This window comes from Bubalus kerabau, chromosome 3 (assembly GCF_029407905.1).
Source record: "Bubalus kerabau isolate K-KA32 ecotype Philippines breed swamp buffalo chromosome 3, PCC_UOA_SB_1v2, whole genome shotgun sequence".
Lineage (NCBI taxonomy): Eukaryota > Metazoa > Chordata > Mammalia > Artiodactyla > Bovidae > Bubalus > Bubalus kerabau.
In genome coordinates, this window is record NC_073626.1 from 69,803,980 (window position 1) to 69,822,435 (window position 18,456).

An 18,456-nucleotide genomic window follows, 5' to 3' on the forward strand; every position below is an offset into this window, starting at 1 on the left:
AGCTATATGCTGCCATATAATGGTCCTTAAGAGACACATTTAAAATTATATTTCTGAAGAGGAACTTGGAAAACTCATACTAAAATTTATATGGAAGAATAAAAGTCCATAAGTAGCTAAGTCAGATTTGAAAAGAAAAGAAAAGGTGCTTAAAAGTGTGCGAGGAGAGGGACTTTCCCTAGTAGATATTAAGACAGATCCAAAGCTATAGGGATAGAAAATTCAATACAATATTAACTCCAGAAATGAAAAGCAAACAAATGGGTGAGAATATAAATTGGAAGTAAAATGTAACATTACACAGAAACTGAGAAAAGGATTTATAATTGGTATTCAAAAAATAGGTTCACTATATGAAGGAAAATAAAACTAAGCTTAAACATTATCATAGCATAGACAACAGATAGATTAAAAATGTGTTAAAAATAAAAAGACTTTAAAAAATGTTGAAAAACATTTTTGTGATCTAGGCATAGAAAAAACTTCTTAAATAAAACCCCAAACACACAAATTATCAGGGAATAAATAAATTAAAAATGGGTTTTATTACATTAAAATTAAGCATTTCTTAAATAAATTGAAAAAATATTTCTATCTAAATGAAGAACAACATAAAAAAGCCAACAGAAAAAAAAAAAAAGCCAACAAACAGATGGCATACTAAGAGAGTATTTATAAATTGACAAGAAAAAGACAGAAATTTCAATAGAAAACAATGGGCAAGATCAATAAATAAGCAACTTATAGACAAAAAATGCAATGGCCAAGAAGAACATCGTGAACAAATGCTCAATGCTACTATTAATCAGAAAAAGGCAAAATTAGATAATAATGAGATATCAGTTTACATCAGTCAGAAGGGCAAAAATAAAAGCATTTAATAATGAATGTTGACAAAGATGAGAAAGAGAAACTCTCACATACTGCTGTTAAGAATATTATAATGTGCTATAGATATTTCTGAAAGAAAATCCCATGGATGGAGGAGCCTGGTAGGCTGCAGTCCATGGGGTCACTAAGAGTCGGACACGACTGAGTGAATTCACTTTCCCTTTTCACTTTCATGTATTGGAGAAGGAAATGGCAACCCACTCTAGTGTTCTTGCCTGGGGAATCCCAGGGATGGTGGAGCCTGTTGGGCTGCTGGTCTATGGGGTCGCACAGAGTCAGACATGACTGAAGCAACTTAGCACCAGCAGCATACTGGGATAATTATCCATTTGCCTTATAACTCACGGGTTCCAATCCTAGATATATGTCCAGAGAAGTTATCATACAGCTTCCTAAAAAAATATGTATAACACTGTTAGCTGCAACATTGTTAGTGATAGTAGAAGACTAGAAACAACCTAGGTTGCTGCTGACCAAGAATGTCTAAGATGTAAACCATGCAAATAATGATAAAAACCTTCTACAATGAAAAAAAAAAAAAAAGTGAATGTACATGTACATACCACAAAACAGTGAGATTTCAAATGTGTTAAAGTATGAAAAGTAGAACACAGACAAGCTTAACAGCCAAATATCCTACATATAAATTTAAAATACCTTCCCACGAAATAATACTACAGGGATATGTGCATATTCAAGACCTTTATCACAGGTAGTACGTGCATGCGTGTGTGCTAAGTCATTTCAGTTGTGTCTTACTCTGTGACCCAGTGGACTGCAGCCCGCCAGGCTCCTCTGTCCATGGGTTTCTCCAGGCAAGAATACTGGAGAGTGATGCCCATTAGCATGAGAGGAAAGGGAGATGGTATTGAGAAGGAAAAAAAAATACAATAGCCAAGTTTGGAGTCTTGAATTGACTGAAATGATTGCTGACAAATGAATGATGCAGAGTTAAGGAGTATGAGTAACTCAACTCTGCACGTGAGATCAACCTAAAAATATAAAACTCATGTATCTTTAAGGCTCAAAGCAAATTAGCATAGAAGAATAGAACTAAATAGAAAATATTAAAGAAACCAAAAAAAACTTTTAATTGGGATAGATTTAAATGTCTTAATATGGAAAAAACTGTTAAACATTTTCTTCAAATCTCCCATAATACAATATAGTGTTCTATTTTTATTGTATATTTCACTTATCCTTTCTTATATTTGAAGGATCACATATTTGGTGTGAAATTAACATCATAAGTCAAAAGATAATAGAACTGGTCATACCTAAAAAGATAAAACTTCAGAAAGTGCTGAGAAGTCACCTAATATTTAGTAATGATGATATAAATAACATTACCCATGTCTTGAGTTAGTACACCCTCTTATTTCCTAGGTGCTCAAAGAACTGTGACTGTAGCTCAGAAAATATTTGACACAAATGTTATACTGTCATTATTTTTCATAAGTTATTACGTCAGTTCCATGAAGTGAGACCTACTGATGCCCGATCTTCACTGCCAACATCAGAAGGATTTGTAGTCATATTCTTATAATGAAGAGTAAGACTGGGCTGGTAGAACTAGCCTAAGGCAGCTATGCTGACAATGGAAAGGATTCAAACAAGAGACATGGAGACTGAAAAGAAATACTTAAAACATGTCATGATGGATAGAGTTTAGAAATTGGATCAAGTGCTATATTGGAATCTTTATATTCACATGACACATAGTTCTATTACCTCCATACCCCACCTATACCCTGATCACCTATGTTAAAAGTTCTCATATCTGTTATTACCATGGTATCTAATTTCCATGATACAAAATTAGGATTCCCTATTTTGTCCTTTCTAGAGCCAAGCCTTATTATTTGGTAAACTCAATTTTATTCTCTCTTTGAACATGACTAGTATAAATTAACATAAAAAAACTGATATTTTACTGATCGCTTCCAGAGACCTGCTTTATCCCATTAATCCTCCATACTAAGAAGCACTTTTTATCTATGAATTCACACATTTCTCTGCATTCCCGCTTCTATAGCCAGAAATAAAGTTTGAGAAGAAAACCTTTACAGTGGTACTTTTTTAGGAACACTGACCACATATCATAATTGTTGATTATGGAAATGTTTAGTGACATTCTGAAATAAATTCTTCCTACTGTTTGAAATTAGTTTTGCATTGTGATTTCAGTGCCTTGAGTATGTCAGTCCTTATAGACAACGGAAAACCAAACATTGTTACATAACTTGCTGAATTTTGTTTGCCATCTTTATAAGCAACCATCAAAATTTTACGAATGCAAAGATTCAAAGAGACTATTTTTCTTCTAAAAGGAAATGCCTCCTGGACAATCTCAAAATAAATAGGTAGGTCACTGACCCAGCATACTGTCATAATAAAATAGTCTATGAAAGAAGCAAAGTTTCAATGTAATAATTACCCAGAACCCTATGATTCTGTGTCTACTCATGTCAGCTGAGAATTAAGAGAGGAAATCGCAGTAGTTTGATGACAGGGCCACAAATTACATATGGTTCAGACACTAAGGCCCAGGAGGAAAAAGCCTCAGCATTTATAGAATAGTTTATGCTGTTAAATGAGTGTTATTTTTCCATTAGACAAAAATGTACTAGGTCTTTGAAACAGTGAATGAAGAAAAGGAATACTTCATACTCAGTAGAATATTGAAAAATCCTTCCCTGAGGGAAAATAATAAAATAATCTTATGATATTATTATTAACAAATGTAACCTTTCTACTCTCAGGCAGTTTATCTAGTTCTCGCAAATATATGCCATCATTAATGTATTCTGCTGCTGCTTCATGATTTTTGCTTAATAATAAAGTATATTGTGCTCTCATAAACCACAGATGTTTATGTAGAGGTTTATTACTTTCCTTCATATAAAGCATACACATATTTGCTAAATTTCTTCTCCTTCCCCCTGTCATTTTCCTAATTAACATATTTCAGCATCCCCAGGCTGGGTTGCATTTGCTTTGTAGCTAAATGAACAAATACTTAATTTGAACTGAATAAATCAGTAAGGAAATAAAATACCAGAGTAAGTGCTCAGCTCCTTCTTACAACTTCTTGGCAAAAGATGTTTACTTTACAATTGAAATACCCTTCAGGAGTCTGTAATTGGTAGGGTGAAGGGAAGAGGGTGGAAAAAGAAAGGGGAGGGGAGAGACAGAACAGGAGACACTGATATAATTGGGTCTTTTTTTTATTATTATTATTTTTTTAATTTTATTTTATTTTTAAACTTTACATGATTGTATTAGTTTTGCCAAACAGGTCTTTATTCATCTTAGATATTTGATCCAACAATTCATTGACCCGGTGGCTCAACTGGTAAAGAATCCGCCTGCAATGTGGGAGACCTGGGTTCAATTCCTGGGTTGGGAAGGTACCCTGGAGAAGGGAAAGGCAACCCACTCCAGTATTCTGGCCTGGAGAATTCCATGGACTGTACAGTCCATGGAAGTCTCAACGAGTTGGAAAGGTCTGAGCGACTTTCACTGTCACTGTTCGTTGACCACAATTTTGTTGATGTATATAGTCCTTAAAATCACCGCCCCTTTTATTTTTATAACTGTGCTTAATTAGAGCTACATCTTTATTTGTCCTCCTTTGGGCTCAGTTACAGAAGTGTCACACACAGGAAAACAAGTACAGAGTGTGGCTCACTTCAACAGCTGGTGTGTAAAATATCCAAATTTATAATGAGGATGACTTCTTCATTGACATGTAACTCACATGTGTAATATTCACCCTTTTAAAATGTAAAGTTCAGCAATTTTTAGTCTATTCACAAAGTGTACAGCTCTGACTTCTAATTCCAGAATGTTTTTACCACTCCTGAAGACACTCTGTACCCGATAGCAGTCACTCCCCACTCCCTGCTCCTGCCAGACCCTGGGAACCACTAGCCTACTTTCTGTCTTTATACATTTGCCTATTCTGAGTATAAAAGGAATCATGTAATATTTGTCCTTTTGCATATGAATTTTTTCACTTTTTCAAAATGTATCTTTGTTGTAACATGAATCAATATTTCAATCTTTTTATGGTTCAAGAATATTACACTGTGTACATATAGCTATTTTGCTCACACATCAACCAGTTGATGAACATTGGGTTGTTTCCACTTTTTTGGCTATTATGAACATGTTTTGACTGCTATGGACAATCACATACATGGTCTTATATGGATGGACATCTGTTTTCAGCTCTCTTGGACATATACATAGGAGCGGAAATACTAGGTCATATGGTAACGCTATGTTTAACCTTTCAAAGAAACTGCAAAGCTATTTTCCAAAGCAGCTGTAACATTTTTTATTCCCAAGAGTTTCAGTTTCTCCATACCCTCACCAAAATTTGTTTATTGTCTGTCTTACAGTCATTCTGATGTGAATGAAGTAGTAACGTCAATGAGTTTTAAAGAAATTCACACTAAATAAATCTTTCACCATAGAATTTCTTTAAATGATGAGTTCTGTTCTTTTAAGTTATGTCAATATATTATAAATGTTAGCTTCAGCAAAACTGCAAAGGTTTCTTGACTATGAGAAAGTGATCCCTAGCTAAACATCATTCATATTCAAGGCCAGGTGAAGCCCCCCTAGGTCTCTGAGCATGGGCACCCGGGCCCCCTAGCTGCTCTCCCTGTTGGAGAAGGCAGGACAAAACACTGGACTCTAGCAGAAGGTTCACTGGTGGATTCAAGCAACAAACAATCATGAAAACATAATATATCTCTTCGATATATTAAAAAAAAAAATAATATGGGGAATTCCCTGGTGGTCCTGTGGTTAGGATTCTGTGCTTTCACTGCTGAGGGCCCGGATTCAATTCCTAGTTGGGGAACTAAGATCCCACGAGCTGCCCTGTGTGGCCAAAAAAAAAAAAAAGAAAAAGAAAAAAGGAGAGAGACTGTCACAGAGCTTTGGAGAGGGAAATCAAGATAGCAGAATAGAAGAAGGCTGAGCTCACCTCCTTCCCCAAAGTTTCATCACTCAGTCGTGTCTGACTCTTTGTGATCCTACAGACTGTAGTCTGCCCAGCTCCTCTGTTTATGGATTTCTCCAGGCAAGATACTGGAGTGGGTTGCCATTTCCTTCTCCAGGGGCTCTTCCCTACCCAGGGCTCAAACCTGGGTCTCTGGCATTGCAGGCAGATTCTTTACCAACTGAGACACTGGGGAAGCCCTACCTCCCCCACGAACACATCAAAAATACTTCTACCTGTGAAGCAGCTCTTGCTGTCAACAAACTGAAAACTGACACTAAAGATCTTCTACAATCAAGCCTGTAAAGAACGATCCACATGGGATCGGACAGAACAGGAGGAGAAGTGATTGGGTCTGGACCCACAACTCCAGCAGGAGACACTGTGGAGGGGAATATCAAGGGCTTGCAGATGCTCCCTGGGGAGTAAGGGGTCTGAGCCACATATTGGGCAACCCAGGCTTGGGGTCTGACACCAGAAAGGTGAGTCCCCTTAGCTAGCTTGAAAACCAGTGGAACTTACCGGAGGGCTATAAAGAACTTAGACTCTACTCCCGAAGACCGCACATATACCCTCGCTTACTCCTGGAAACAGGTGGAGAAAAAAAACTGAAAACAGCCTGGGGCTTTAGCCAATATCCTGTAACCACCTCAGCATGTATCCTAGCACACAGTAGGCACCTGCACTAGGCCCTCTTATTCCAGTGAGCTCTGCACTAGGGTAAAGGAAGGTACACTCTTAAGGAAACGAGCTGCCTCAAACCTGGTATTACATCTGAATGGACATTGCAGGTACAGAGGCATCAGGTTCAAAGCTGCCTGGGGCAGTGACTAAGTTGTCAGGACCATCCAGGGGGCCCCAGCCCATGCCAGCAACCTGCTGCAGTCCTTCTTGCTGTGGTACTGCTCTCCAGGAGTGCAGAGATGCCATTGCTGGAGGAAGAGTGCACACTTAGAGAGAAGGAAACCAGATCAGCCCTGGGTCTCTGCACTTCTGCTTCAGTAACTGGGCATCAACTCCAATGGCCAGTAAGGCAGTGATGGCCACTAAACACAGAAACAGCCCAGGCTCACACCTCAAAATTTTAAATGATGATGCCCTGAATGCTCCTCTTAATTGAAGTGATGTAGTAACTAAGAAAAGTTTCAAGTATGTGAGGGAAAAACTAAAATGTTGGAAGACTGATACTATTATAGTAGCAACTTACTTATTTGGCATCACTAGAGAATGATATGATCTCTTCAGTGGAATTGTTGGACATATCACCTTTTAAATTTCTAGTACTATTTTTTTTTTTTTTTTGATGAAACTCTTACAATTAGGTGCCTTCTTAGAAACTCCTAAGGTGTAATCATTCTTTGTAGCTCAGGGAATGTGCTATGAACATCTTTCATAACATTCTGTTTAGATCCAATTAAACAATTATGGATTTCTCACATGATATATATAGAGCCATTTGCCACTGCACTAAATTCCCATGTATTTTGAGATATTGTGAATATTTTATAATTTTTTTTCATTTTTTTACTCTTTGTTTGCTAATAGGTTACATTGCTTGATACTGTCAGTGAGAATTCTTCTGAATAGTTTCTATTAATTCTCATCTTCTTGGTGATTCTTAAGCTAGAAAAAAATATTAATTTTTTTCAGAGCATCTCTAAATTGTCCAAATGTATACATAAAATTATATTTATATACATACATGCATATACTGGAGAGATTTTTTTTTAAAATCAGAAACAAATAAAAGAATCTATGTTGCCAAAAGGTAATAAATCTCTGTCCTAGATAAAATATAGTACCACTGCTTGTTAAAACTTAAAACTGGTAAATGCTAGATATATATGATCCTAATGCAACTATTTATTCCTTGTCAATATTATTGAACCATACTTCTTTATTTTGAAGACTACCTGTAGCATACATATTTGGTAATCCATTCCCTCCACATCACCCCAGTTTTGACAATGATTTAATTTGAGTGTAACAGCAGGCTCTGCTGTTTCAGAAACTAAGCCAAAAGCTCTTCAAGTCTTACATTACTGAAGTCGCTCAGTTGTTTTCGATTCTTTGCAACCCCATGGACCATAGCCTGCCATGCTCCTCTGTCTGTGAGATTGGAGTGGGTTGCTATTTCCTTCTCCAGGGGATCTTCCCGACCCAAGGATCAAACCCGGGTCTCCTGCATTGCAGGCAGACGCTTTACCCTCTGAGCCACCAGGGAAGCCCCAGGTCTTACATTGCCACTAAGTCACTCCAGTCGTGTCCGACTCTTATGTGACCCCACAGAGAATCTCCCGTCCCTGGGATTCTCCAGGCAAGAACACTGGAGTGGGTTGCCATTTCCTTCTCCAATGCAGGAAGGTGGAAAGTGAAAGGGAAGTCCCTTAGTCGTGTCCGACTCTGTGCGACCTCATAGACGGCGGCCCACCAGGCTCCCCCGTCCCTGGGATTCTCCAGGAAAGAACACTGGAGTGGGTTGCCATTTCCTTCTCCAATGCATGAAAGTGAAAAGTGAAAGTGAAGTCGCTCAGTCGTGTCCGACTCTAAGCGACCCCCTGGACTGCAGCCTTCCAGGCTCCTCTGTCCATGGGGTTTTCCAGGCAAGAGTACTGGAGTGGGGTGCCATTGCCTTCTCCGGTCTTATATTGGTTATGCCTTAAAAATAGATCCATCTAGCTCCCTCTTATTGCTTTACCTCTTTTTAAAATTAACTCTTCCAAAATTTATTTTCAGATTTGTTATTTTAAATGCAATAAAAGCTATTTAACTCTATTAATATACTTATGTGCATAAAACAGGCTAATTTTATCTATAGAATCCTCAGTTGGAAACTATCTAGGTGTGGCCTATTCTTAAACCATACTTTCCTTCCCTAAATCTGATAGAAAATATATTCTCTCATAGTTTCCATGTAACTTCTATCAATAGGTCAAACTGAGATTCTATTCTTTGACTTCAGAAAAATCAAATGTCCAAGACTAGAATATTAGTTACATAAGTTATGATCCATTCATGTGATGGAATATTATACTGCTATAGAAATGAACTATAAAGCATTTTAATGGCATAAGGGAATTCAAACAAGATTAGAAGAAAATCTAACTGTTAAAAGGATTAGGAAGAAATATAATAAACATATCTGCCTCTGGATTTTCAGATTATGTATGAGTATGGTAATAAATTTCGATTTTATCCTGAGGGAGAAAATATTTTTTAAGAAAGTACTCTCACCTTTTGATTATGATTAAAACAACACTTTGGTTGACATATAGGTAATTATTAAGGCTAAGAAAGTTGTTAGGAATCTACTGCTATAATGCAGATATAAGCTTTAAGAGATTCAAATCAGAGTGATGGGGTGGGGTAATGAGAAGTAATAGCATTTATGATATAATTTAAAGCTAATTATGACCAGGACCTAGCTGTTTAAACAACTGGGTAGATACTAGTGCTATTTACTAGTAGGAGAAATATTTGAGGATGAATACATGTGGGGCAGAGCAGGGAGTGGTGAATATTAATTACTTAATTTTCACAATATTAAATTTGAGATAGCTATCAGATAGCTAAGCCAAAGTTTAAGGTAAATTGAATTTAACAATCTGCAGTTTGGTGGAGAGACCAGGGCTGCAATTACACATTTGGGAATTAGCAGGATACTGCGTAAGCTTGCCAAGGAAGAACATGCTGATAGATTAAAAATCATTACAAGGGCTAAGCTCAAAAATTTTTTGCCATATAGAAGAAGAACTGGCTACTAAGAAGTATCAAGAAATGTGAAAGTTCTGAGATTTTGCCCTTCTTGCAAGCTAACCAATTAGCTTGCTAAAGTTTCATGAATCCTAGCAGAAGATGGGCTCTTAGGTCAGAAGCAAAAAATTATATTGCTTCCAGCATAGCAGGTAAAATCAGCATCAGCATGTTTATATCATGTTTATATCCCAGGTTCCATGATAGGTAACACAGCAGGGTGCAGTAGATGCTGTACATACATGCAGCTAGTTTGTGCCCTAACTGAAGACTGTGAACTTAGGAAACTTGACTCTTTCTAATAGTTAACCTTTTCCACTTTTCCCCCAGGGGGAGACATTATTTTATTATACTGGGCAGTGAACAAATCTACTTTGGTACTGGGGAAGGACACCATGTATATCCTACAAGGCTATGTGTTACACAAAATCCTTGAAAAGATAATTTGGACCAAAGACAGACAGTGCCTCTGTTTGCAAGATGTGCACAAAATAGCAAAAGATTCATGGAGAAGGTTTCACAACTAGAAATAAATAATAAAAGTATATTAGAAGAAGTGGGTAAATTAGTAGTAAGTACTATTGAATGTGGTGATGGTGGTGGTTTAGTGGCTCAGTCACGTCCAACTCTTGACCCCATGGACTGTAGCCTGTCAGGCTCCTCTGTGCATGAGATTTTCCAGGCAAGAATACTGGAGTGGGTTGCCATTTCCTTCTCCAGGATATCTTCCCAACCAAGGAATTGAACCCCAGTCTCCTGCCTTGCAGACAGACTCCTGCACTGAATGTGTTTTTTTTTTTTTTACTAACTGAGCTATGAGGGACGTCACTATTGAATGTAGGGGAAGAAAATCCTACAAAATTAAGAGTTTGAAGATAAAAGGAGAAGTCAACCATGTCAACTGTGGCTATGATGACCTTTATTAGATTTATTTCAGTGATGGGTTTGAAAGCTTGGTTAAAGAGAGCGGAAGAAAGAACTGAAAATGAAGGAGCAGATACAGTGAGTACGGACAGTGAATATATACAGTGAATATAGGGTGTAGTTGGATGCAGACCTTCCTAGTATCTAAAGAAAGTTTTATGTCATCTTTATATGCCAGTGTACATCATCTAGGTGAGAGGGAGAAATTGATGCCAGAGATAATGGGGGAAATTCCAAGAATAAATATTGAGAAAAAATAAAAATGGCTAAACTGTAAAGCACTTGATATGCCAGGCTCTGATCGGGTTATGATGCTCTTACTAATTACTCTTCATTCACTTTGAGGTTATGGATGAGAAAAGTAAGGCACACAGTAACTTACCAAATGGAGGTTGTACAGAACACTAATGGAGGAGTAACATTAGAGAGGAAGAGAGATATTTTTCTTCTATTTTAATGGCAATGTGGTTATATAGATGTAGGGTGGTTGGTGCATTTGGTTGTAGGAAAGGGGAGTAGTTCTAATCTGGTAGCTTTAATTTTCTCTGTCAATGTGAAACAGTGATTGGCCAAGATGGATATAGGGACATATGTTAGAAACGGAAAGAGGATAGGAACAGGTTTGCAGTACTCATTTCAGAGACTAGGGAAGGCAGTTTATTTGAGAGGTATAATATTACATGAAAGTATATAAGTGGCCATTATGATTCATGGCTATAGGCAAAGAATAAGAGAATTAGGGGATGTATAGAGATGCAAAGGTGTTGAGGGGAAGACTATGTTGATTCTGATGGACTCAGAATCTAAAGTTGTGTAAGGAAGGGCATGGGGACATGGTGGTGACTGAGGGTGAAATACAATGGAATTGACCGGAGGTCCTGAGGTGGTTAAACGCAAGTACAGAAACACAGAATTGAAAAGATTGGAGGTCAAGAGGGAGATGTTTGAAACTGAGATTTTTCAAGGTGGTGCAGTTAAAGAGAAAAAAAAGATCTTTTCAGGGGACATGCTAAGGAACTACGATGCCAGATTTAGAGGTCACAGATGTAGACAATAAATCACTAGAATGAAGAAGAGTATGGTGAGCCACATATTAAAGTAACTAGTAACTGAGATCCAGGTGGGGAAGACAGTTGCCTGGCATTGGTAGATGATAGTAAATAGGAAAAGGAAAATCTGATTTTTTAAAAAATGGATAAACTGCACTTCAAAGAAGCAGGCATTACTGAAGGAGAATTGGTTTAGAAACAGAAATGAGGAAAAAGGAGGATACCTACTCTACGTAACTAAAAATAATTCTGCCTCCTATAAATAGGAGTTTAAATTTACTGAAACATATGTATTTATGCCAATGGAATAAATATGGACTTAGAGAAACTAAAGTCTTATAGCATATCACATTAGACAGCTTTGACGGCACTAAAAAAGAAATGCTTACCTAAATATAAAATGGCAGTCAAGCAAAACAACATTTGAAATATTTCATTTTAAGTCTTAGGAATGACTGTTTCTGTAAGGAATAAATGATGAAGATGTGAGAGAGAAAATTAATTTGATTGACCAATGTGCTTCCACACAGGAACAAATCTAATATGAAAGTGGCAAAATAACATGGAATAAAATGAGTGCATTCAATTTTATATAACCAATATTTATTTTAAGCTTTTTTGTTTTTGAGTTTATATTTACACTGGAAATAAATATAATGAACAGTCACATAGGTTGGGTAGCATTTAAACAGTAAATCATCTAATTAACTAGTCACTTGAAAGCAAAAAGGGAAATTTGAATCTTTTGTTTAATTGCCACATTTCAAGAACACATTTTAGCTGGCTGCATCTAAAAAGAAATAATAATGTGAGATCATGAAAGCATTTCATAGTAATGAGCAGGCTCTGGTTTCTATTTATTGCATATACAAAGGACACTGACAATAGTTTTGGAAAAATGAGTAAAGCTTGCAGAAGAGCTAGTGTAGTGACAGGAACCATGGGTGTGAAGCACATCAATTCCAACACTATCCCCTGGGAAAAGGCAGACGTTCTTCAAAACAGGAGGAATACGTGCCTTAGAATCATACGATTTTAAACTGTCACCTTTGGGCCAAATTCCAGCTCTAGCCACGTACATTCATAGAAGGGTAAACATACTGGCTTATCTGTTATATCAACCATCCTAGACATCCCTGAGACAAGGTCTCCCCTACACGTCTTGAGAGAAGATTCCAATGTCTGAAATCCTTTCCTTGCAATTTCCTTTTGTGTTAAACATTGCTTCTTCCACATCCAGGAGAGTGTTAGCAAAAAATAAAATATCAATCTCTGAAAAACTTTAAGACCTATGAATATTACTACAGTTTTTTTTTTTCCTTTAGGCACTTAGGTGTGGTAATGGGGAGGAGAAAGAATAAATGCTGAGATAAATGAGAGGTTCCAAAAATAAAATGTATCAGATTTGTATCTTTCCCTGTTTTCTTTTTCACAGAAGGTTGTTTTTGCTCCCTTGGTCAGACTAACATCAATGGGGGAATTACTTTCTATCCTACCATATACTGGATATAGAAGAGGATGAAATGATATGGAAAATGCTTCTGATACGATGGTAGGTGGTGAAAAAAATAAGCAACAAGAATACAATACACTTCTACAGCCCAAGAACTAAAAAGGCCTCACAAATCCCTCTCCTCCCCCTCCCCCACCAGCTCTCTCTCTCTTCATCCCCTACCATCTTCCACATTGCTTCCTGGACTCGAGCCACCTTGGCTTCCAGTCTGGTTCCTGTCTAGGGCGGCAGCCTGGCTCTGGGCCCTGTCTGGAACTCTCCCTTGACATCTGCAAGGCTAGCCACTTCACCTCCTTTGAGTCTTCGCTCTAGTGTTGCCTTCTCAAGGAGACCTACTCTGCTTATACCAGTGTTTACCAGTGCAATGCCCCTCCCTGCTCCCTGACACTCTTGACACCCCCATATCTTCTTTTCTTTAACCAAAGTATTTATCACCTTTTAACAGTAACAAAATGTACTTCTTTTCTTTTCTTAATCATCTATCTTCAATCCCCTGGAATTTAATCTTCAAGAAAGCAGAGATTGGTTTTGGTCTACTGCCTGGAGCCAGCGTGAGGAACTCCGCCCGTGGCAAAGGTCATGAGGAAGGAGGCTCGGCATACGCAAAGGTGGGATCGAGCCTCAGGAGTATCCCTGGGAATTCTCGAGCATCTACCCCCAAAACCAGAGTCTGCCTAATTCACTGCTTTGTGCTCTCACCTACACTTCTGACTTTACGGGGGGCCGTCCCCCACCACCATCTCGCTCTCTGAAAAAGAATTAACTTAGAGCTCCAGTTAATAAAGTTCCTGGGCATGACAAGAGTGTTTTAGTTCACAAACTCCTTTGGAAGTTCTCTAGCCTGTCTGAACAGGTTCTTCCGGCCACATGTGATTGTTCACAGCCTCCCAACCGTGAGAGGCATGAGATGTTCTAAACTTTCTAAATACAGATTCCTTTGAGCAGTTAGAAGATTATTAGTATAGTATAGGGGGTTGATTAGAAATTATATTGGTGAAGGGTTTTCATTTATTGGCCCAATGTTTGCTGCTAAGTTTCCATATCCCTTACCTACTGTGTCCCTGAGAGTGTATTGATTAATTAGTTGGTGTATAGGAATGTAAGTAGTAGCTTTAATGTTTGTAACCTTGGACCCTTGAGTTAATTCTTTTCTTGTTATAGCCCACCACAGTTTTGCCCTATAGGAATGCAACTTTATCTAATGCTTTTGGAGGGTGGCGCCTGACTTTAGAATAATCACCTTTAGAGAAAAATAAGTTTTCTGAAGAAAGGGTCATAAAATGTTAACAGGCCTCCTGGCCAGAAGATGATGTAAATCACCTAAACTTTTGCATATGATAAGTTTTCAGGAAGAAAGCCTGGCTTTGATAAGGATCAAGGACTGCTGACCTTGTATGACTCTACCCCTTCCCCCATTATCCTCTATGCACAACTTAAGGTATAAAAACTACTTTGGAAAATAAAGTGCAGGCCTTGCTCACCGAAGCTTGGTCTCCTCATGTCGTTCTTGCTCTCACCTTCTGGCTGAATTCCCATCTGGAGGTGGAGGCTCGCCAAGCCTACTAATTTTGCCTGGGCTTCTAAGATCTGACTGGGGAGGCCTTAGTGTCTCCTCTCCTTCGGGAGAACGGGAGGATGCCTGTGGCCTACGTAGGTGGCACAAATTCCTTTTCTTGGAATTTTATTGGTTTTCCACGTAAACCAAGTTATTCAGCCTCTTTTCTCCACTGAATTTCTTCACTGAGCTATCCCTATTTAACCACTCTTTATATTTCTAATTAATACTTAATCAAGCTATTGTTTCCTGATCGCCGACGCTGTCTCCCCTTCGAATTCCCTGGATCCACTGGGGCTGGACTCTGGCAGTCTGCTATAACCAAAGTTTCTAAAATCATGGTGAAAGTGAAAGTCACTCAGTTGTGTCTGACTCTTTGAGATACCATGGACTGTATAGTCCATGGAATTCTCCAGACCAGAAAAATGGAGTGGGTAGCCTTTCCCTTCTCCAGGGCATCTTCCCAACTCAGGGATCAAACCCAGGTCTCCCACATTGCATGTGGATTCTTTACCAGCTGAGCCACGAGGGAAGCCCAACAATACTGGAGTGGGTAGCCTATCCCTTCTCCAGGGGAGCTTCCTGACCCAGGCATCCAACCGGGGTCTCCTGCATTGCAGGCAGATTCTTTACTATGAAAGAAGCCTAATCAAAATCATGTTAGCACTTAGTAAATATTTGCTGAATGAATGAGTAAACAATTTTATCACTATGTTTACTACTATGTCAAAAATTTTACAGACATATTGTCAAGGCTTCCAAAGGATAATAAAAAATTTTAAATTTAATTGTTGAGGTGATAAAATTGTGAAGAAATGCTGTTCTTTTATTTGGCATTTAATTATAGTTTATAAAATATTTGCATAATAAGAAATAAAAATAAGTGAAAGTTTGGGGAGAGGTTTTCTTCCCATTCATGTAGAATAGGAATATTATAAATAGGATGAAGAAATTAGTTACATACTATGAAATAGTGAAATAGCCCAGGTTATAGTACTCAATATTAAATGTACTTACCTTCCTCTGAGCAGATTTCAGTCTGCATCATCCAGAATTTACAGCATAGAGAGCTTCAGACATGAGAACACTTTCATTCTCTTAGAAATACATTTGAACTCTAAATTCATACAATGATTTGGTACTCTAAATATGTGTCTAGAAAGAAATTCTACAGAAAGTTTTGCTTGATTTCCAAAAGTGCTCCTTTATCTATTTCAGTGTGCAGTATTACCTGGAATGTATTTTTTTTTTTTTCCAGTTAATACTAGGTGGTGACTAAGTCATAGGCAACTCATTAAAATGATGTTAAGTATTACAGTCTTAGCAGTTAAAGGATAAAGTAACATTTCTTACTACTAATTCATGGTAATGTGTCTTATAGCATATTGATTATGGGTTACTGTGTGAGATAAGTGATTTATCAATACACTTCATGAAAGAAAAACCAATTCAAAGTCTCAACATCATTTCTGATACTCTTTTACCTCTTCTCATTCCATACAATGGCATGCTAACTGTCAAAAACTTTGTATAGAAAAAGCCTTATTTACTGTAATTTTAAAATGATGGTTAGACTAACAACTGTCCTTTACCAAGTAATAGAACAAGAACAAAACATTATTTACTTCACTGCGGATTTCTGAAATAGTTTTTGAAACAAATAAAATGGTTTTATGTTTATGATCTTACCTATTTGCTTACAAGTTTGTCATGAAAAGAAAAGGAATTCAGAATGTTTTTTAACTAGAAAAAGCTTTCTTAAATAATACTTTAACTGAACCATTAAGTGTATAAGTGTCTTATACAAATGAAAATATTTACTGGAAAAAATCAGTATGTCACACATAACTCACATTATACTTAAAACAAAAAGAAAAAGGTATATTTAGATAGTAGCCCTCAAACAGTGCCACTTATATAGCAAACATTCAAAAAATATTTGAGAAAGTAAATTTGTTATTTATTTTGATTGAATGTAGGGTGACAATTTGTTTTTTTGTTTGAGATCAGATTCACTGAGATATAATTTACATTTAACAGCATTCACCTTTTTAAGTGTATAGATCTATAACTTTTGACCAATGTATTTACTCATGCAACTGCCACAACCATCAGGAGAGATAAAGTTTCATTTCTACTAGAAATTTTTTCAGACCTCTTTGTCAACACTTTCTCCCCCAAGCTCCAGCCCAGCCCCAGCAACCACTAATTGGCTTTTCAATATAGTTTTGCCTTTTTTATTCATTTTGAAATGTTGAATTAGGTTTGCATTCTTGGGTATAAGTCTCACTTGGCCTTGGTCCTGTCACCTAAATAAATATATACATACACACACACACACACACATACACATACATTCATGAATGCTACTCTATAGTTTTCTTGTACTCAAATTGGTTTTGATATCAAGGTAATACTGGCCTCATAAAACAAGATAAGAGTATTACTTTAACTATTATACCTTTGAAAAGTTTTGTAGAATTGTCATACTTTCTTCCTTCAGTGTATGATAGAATTTATAAGTGAGAACATCAAGGCCTTATTTAGAAACTTCTTAGCTACAAAGTTAAGTCCTTTAATAGATATCAGACTAATCTAATTATCTGTTTCGTCTTCAGTGTGCTTTGGAAGTTCGTGTCTTGTAAGGGACTTGTTCATTTCTTCCAACCTGTCAAATTTAAGGACATAACACTGGCAGCCTGTTATTGCCCTATTAATATCTGTAGGTTCTACAGTGATGTTCCTTACTCCTTCCATGTGTTGGTTACTTGTGTCCTCTTTTTTCCTGATCAGCCTAGCTTGAGTTTTATCATTTTTATTGATCTATCAACCTCCCCCCAGTTTTTTGTTTCATTCTATTGGTTTTTTTTGTTTGTTTGTTTCTGATTAAACATAGTTTCCTTCCCTGTTTTTTTAGGCTTAATTTGCTCTTTTCAACATTTCTTAACATAGAAAAACCTAGATAATAGATTTAAGACCTCTTTCCTTGTATAAGCATTTGATTTCTAGATTTTTCTCTAAGGACTATTTGAGTAACATCCCACACATTTGATGTGATGTTTTGATTATTATTCAATTCAAAATGTTTTTGTGATTTCCTTTGTGACTTCTTGCCTCATGAATTGTTTAAAACAGTGTGTTATCTAATTTCCAGATGTTAGAATACTTTTCAAAAGTCTATTGATTTCTTGTTCACTCCTGGTATGGAGAACATTGTATATAATTTACATTATTTTAAAATTATTAATATTTGATTTATTCTATCAAAATATGGTGAATGTTCCATGAGTACTTGAAGAAAAATGTGTACTCTGCTAGTGTTGGGTAGAGCATTTTATAAACATTAATTAGATGAAGTTAGGTGATAGCATTTTTCAAATCTTCTGTATCCTTACAGAAAGATTTGTTTGTTTATTTGTTCTACTGATTTTTGAGAGAAGAGCATTGAAGTTCCAAAATTAATTGTGCATTTGTCCATTTCTCCTTTTAATTCTATCAATTTTGCTTCATGTAATTTGAAGTTTTGTTGTAAATGCGTACATATTTAGGATCTCTATGTCTTATAATTTAACTGCACCCTTTATCATGATGTAATGTCCTTCTTTTTTTCCTGATAGTATTCCTTGATCTATTTTGTATGATATTAATATTGTCACTCCAGCTTTCTTTCTATTAGTATTGGTACAGCATATATTTTTTCATTCTTTTGCTTTTACTCTACATTTCTGTTTATATTTAAATAGTTTATCCTAGACAG